Source organism: Giraffa tippelskirchi, chromosome 11 (assembly GCF_054371585.1).
Source record: "Giraffa tippelskirchi isolate mGirTip1 chromosome 11, T2T-mGirTip1v1.2.pri, whole genome shotgun sequence".
NCBI lineage: Eukaryota > Metazoa > Chordata > Mammalia > Artiodactyla > Giraffidae > Giraffa > Giraffa tippelskirchi.
In genome coordinates, this window is record NC_137285.1 from 117,849,512 (window position 1) to 117,854,650 (window position 5,139).

Here is a 5,139-nt window from a genome sequence, read left to right on the forward strand (position 1 = left end):
TTAATGTCTCTAGAAAACAGTTATTTAATAAGAAGATGGAGGACTGTATTCTTCAAAAATATCAGTGTCATAAAAGACAAAGAAAATTGTGGACATGTTCCAGACTAAAGGAGGCTAAAGAGACATGACAAGTTCAACTCCTGACCCTAGCCTGGATCCTGTACTAGAGGAATATGTCAAAAAGAACATCATTAGGTCAATTGAAAAAACTGAAACAAGAACAATAATAAAATTATTGTACCAATGAAAATGTATCAGGTTTGTATTTGTACTGAATTATACATAAGAAAAATCTGTATTCCTAGGAAATACATAATGAAATCTCAGTGGTAAAGGGTCATAATGGATGTAATTTTTCCTCAAATGGTTCAGAAAAATTTTTTTGCTTGGGTGTGTGTTTGTATGTGTGTGGACATGTGTATTGATATAACCAATGGAGTAAAATGTTAATGATCTGGTTAAAGGATATACAGGCGTTCTTTGTATTGTTTTCATTTTTGCAAGCTTTGGTAAGTTTGAAATTGTTTCCAAATAAAAACTTAAAAAAAATAATCACAAGGACTTATCTCCCCAGGCAGTGCAGAGCTGCATGAAAATAGGTCAGTGAATGCCGTGTGAGTGTGTGTGGTGTGTAGATGTCTGCATGCCCAAGCATGGAGCCCTTGGCCTCTCTGCTGCCATTGCCCCAAAACCCAGAGCTTGTCCAGCGAGGGCCACTGGCCTGCCACTGTCACACCCAAGCAGCATGCTTAGTTACTTAGGTGGAAGGTGGTGGTGGCCTTCATGCTCCTGAGGTAGACAGAAGTAACCAGTGTGTGCTGAGCAGCCTGGTAGGCCCTCTCACCCTGGACAGGGGTGACAGAAAAAGATCTGGATACAGCATGTCAAGCCAAGTTTGTGCTGCATTCTGAGAAGCTTGCCATCTTCACAGTGTGTGCATACATGCTAAGTCACTTCAGTCATGTCCAGCTCTTAGCGACCCTGTGGATCATAGCCGGCCAGGCTCCTATGTTCATGGGATTCTCCAGGCAAGAATACTGGAGTGGGTTGCCATGTCCTCCCTCAGGGGATCTTCCCAACCCAGGGATCGAACCCACATCTCTTGTATTGACAGGCAGGTTCTTTACCACTAGCGCCACCTGGGAAGCCCCATCTTCATAGGTGTTTCCAGATGGAAAAATTCTCCCCTGGCCTATGAAGGGCGCCCTTTCTCCAGGTTCTCTACTTGTGTTGGGCAAAGGAAGGAAAGTAGAACAGGACTCATATTTATTGAAGGCTCACTTTGTTCCAGGCCCTGTGCTTTACTATTAAATCCACACAGAGCCTGGCCAGATGGATGAACTGAGGCTCAGAGAGCTGCAGTAACTTGGCTGAGGTCCCATAGCAAGCAAGGAGCAGAAGACGCCAAGCAAGCCTCTTTCCACCAGATGCTTGAGGTACTGAGATTTTCCCCTACCTCATCCTCCCCTCTTTTGCTGTCTTATTTGAGGTCACAGCCTGTCCTCATCCCAGGAAATGAGACAAAATCGTCGCTGACAGGAATGGATCCAAAAGGCCCAGCCAACTTTGGAAAACGCTGGCAGGGCTGCCATCAGCCCTGCTTAATGAGGCTGTGGTGATGTTGGCAATAACCCTGAAGGAAGAAGACAGAAATAACGCTTGTTTTTGCAGTAACCTGCCAAAGTTGACACAGTCTTCAGGGCTGGATGCCAACTGGCAGGCACCACGTAGCCAGAGATACTGGTAGGCATACAACACCTGCAGTGGACAGCTGTTTGAAGAATCTTCCTGCCAGAGGGATTTGGGGGTGGTGCTGAGGACGCTAGAGGAGGAAGGGGATCCTGCAGTTACAACGGTGGAGATGGGGAGTGAAGGGAGATGCAGACAGTGACCATTACTTTCAGGGTGTGTCCAAGGGCAAAGTCAGAGCGAAATATGCATAGGTGGGAAAGGAAGGGGGATGAAAATTCCTTGACCGTCTCTCCTTTTTCCTCTTCTCTTCTCATCTACTTTTCTGGCCTTCCACCCCCAGTACTCATCCTGTAGACCATCCTCCAAGGTCCCCCTGTTACCTGCAGACCCAAAGGAGAGTTTCTAGGTGGACAGATGGTAAGCCTGGAGCTGCTGACAGCCATCATACTAGACGAACCTGCCTCCAGTGGCATCAGCTCAGAGCTGAAACACAGCGATGATGTTTGAGCCTCTGGATTCAGCCATGCCTGAAATCCCTACATTTTATTTTAATCTTACTTTTATTTATTTTTTTGCTTGTGTGACATGTAGGATCTTAGTTCCCCAAACAGATATCAAAGCCTTGCCCCCTCCACTGGAAGCGCGGAAGCTTAATCACTGGACCACCAGGGAAGTCCCTGCATTTTTACATTAAGGGGACAAGAAGTTTTCCTTCTTTGAAAAAAAAAAGAAGAAGTATAGTTGATTTACAATATTGTGTTCGTTTTAGGAGCAAAATTTTCATTTTCACTTAAGAAGTTTTCAACTAGGTTTCCTGTCACTTATAATAAGAAGAACATGAATAAAATCCTAACTGAAACAGCATTAGCTTGTTGAGCATAATTTTCAAGGACAGATTCTCTATAACAACCCATGTAGGATGTAGAGGATTTTAGAACAGAGCTACTTGACATGGTAAATGCAGAATTCAGAGGCACCCGAGCAAGGAAGAGAGGGGGCCAACTCCTGCCCCAGCAGGCCTCAGTTCCAGGGAGGGGGCAAAATACTCAGGTGTGTAGGGAGGAAGCACAGGTCAGAGCCCATTCTTAGGCTTGGCAATCCTGAGACTGTCTCAGGTAATGATGGTAGCTGCCTTCTGCTGAGCCCTTCCTACTTGCCACAATGTGCTATGTGTATGATTATTGCATATAATCTTCACAGCATCCCTCAGAGGTAAATATATCACCAGCACCATTTTCTAGACCAGGAGCTGAAACTCAGAGTGGTGAAGTATCTTGTTGCATACTAGTGAGTAGCAGAGCAGAGATTCAAACCTAGTGCACCAGACTCAAGAAACTTCCCTTTTAACAACTACATTATACTTTTCCCAGCTGTGTTAGTGGGACAGGGGAGGTTATCAAATGGAGAATTAATAATAATCTTTCCTGTTGGTATAGCCTCCCAGAGTTTACAAACTCCAATTTTATAAGCAGTCTTACTGCCTCCGTTTTACCGATGTAGAAACTGAGATGGGATAAACTACCAAGAGGTCTGCAGTCTTCAGAAACTCATAGGGTATTTGCAGGGGGTGGGGTTGGTCTTCTACCTTGACCCATGCTTAAGAGCAGTGATGGTGTCTGAGGAAGATCTCTGAGACACGAGGTGACCAATCATCGTGGTGGCCATAGATCCAACTGCAGAACACAAACCCTACCACAGCAAAGAGCTCTGCATTCACAAAAAGATTCTCAGCTCCAGCCAAGGCCCTATTTACTTTCCCATAACACTTGATATGGACAAATTCCAATTCAACTGGAGACATTCAGCTCCTGGTTTTTTTGGGTAGGGGTGTGGAGGGAATCTAGTGTTGAAAGGAGGGCCTTTCTTCTGTCAGGACATCCTCAACAAAAGGCTGCAAGACTGAGCTGAGCTGCCGGCGGATGGGGAGTTGGAATCTGCCTGCCTGGCTTCCTCTCACAGGAAAGTAGCTGTTCTGGCCGGAGCCCCAGGGGCCCTCATTGTCGGATCTGTCCTAATGGTTTACTGAGCTCAGAGGCACCTGTCCTGGAGAGACAAGGCCAGGCTGTCTTTCACTGTTGCCTGGGCGACTCAGGCTTGGAGAAGTGACCAGGCAGGGATCCAGGAAACAGGACAGAAGGGACCAGGGCAGCCACTGTTGTTTACTGCTGGCAGAGTGCCAGGGGGCTGGAAGGTGAGCTGCAATCCCATCGCCCCTCTAGGAGACTGTGCGTTCAATGTGTATGTTGAGGGACAGGGAATCCCTGGGGCCTCCCTGAGGCCAGGTAAGCAGCCTTCTGCCCTTCTGGATTTATTTCCCTGCAGAAGTGTGTGAACTCTGAGTCTAGGGCAAGTGCTAATGGCAGGAACTGAGGAAAGAAGCAGGAGATCAAACCCAGCCCTTCTGGATCTGGGAAGTTCAGCACAGGTTCTGGGGCAGACAGTCTGGGGTTAAAATCCCAGCTCTACCAGTAGCTTTACTTGGACAAGACTTGAAGTTTTTGCTGTACTTACACTAGTGTTTATTGAGCACTTTCTGTGAGCTAGGGATTCAAAGGTAAGCAAAAATGGACTCAGTTGCCTTCTTGGAGCTTATAGTTAATGAAGGAGGTAAATATTCACCAAACAACCAATAATATCCCCACCTCAACCACCAAAAAAAAAAAAAATATCCAGGAGAGATGCATAGTTTATAATTAGCAAGAGTGCATTCTCTCTGGGAGGTCAGAAAAGGCTTTCCTAAAAAAAGTGATAGTGGAACTGGGTCTGTTTACTGCACAAGGTAGGAGGGGTCATTCCATGCAGAAGGAACAGGATATTCAAAAGTAAGCTGTTTGGCAGGAGAGCATGGCTCCTCCAAGGAACTGCAGGAAAGAAAATTCATGAGGTTGAAGTACAGAGTGCAGATACAGGTGGGTGCAGACCAGGCAAGAATGTGAGTCTTTAACAGCAATAGGAAACCTTTTGTGGTGCTCTAATCAGGGATCTGAGATGACCACATTTGCAGTTTGAAAAGATTGCTCTGGCAGGTGCAAACATTGGATTGGAAGGGAACCAAGGCACATTCAGGGGACCAGTTAGGTCTCAGATATTTGTCTGTAAAATGAAGATAATGACCAGGTGGCGCTAGTGGTTAATAACCCACTTGCCAGTGAAGAAGACATCATTGGGTTCCATCCCTGGGTGGGGAAAATCCCCTGGAGGAGGGCATGACAGCCCACTCCAGTATTCTTGACTGGAGAATCCCATGAACAGAGGAGCCTGGTGTGCTACACTCCATGGGGTCGCAAAGACTCGGACACGACTGAAGCCACTGAGCACCCACAATAATACCCTCTCATAAACTGATGCCAGGATTCAATGAGAGACTGAATTTTAAGTATTTACTCTGGTGCCTGGCACATAGTAAAGGCTTAGTAAATGTTACTGTTACTTTTGTTGGTTCTCTCC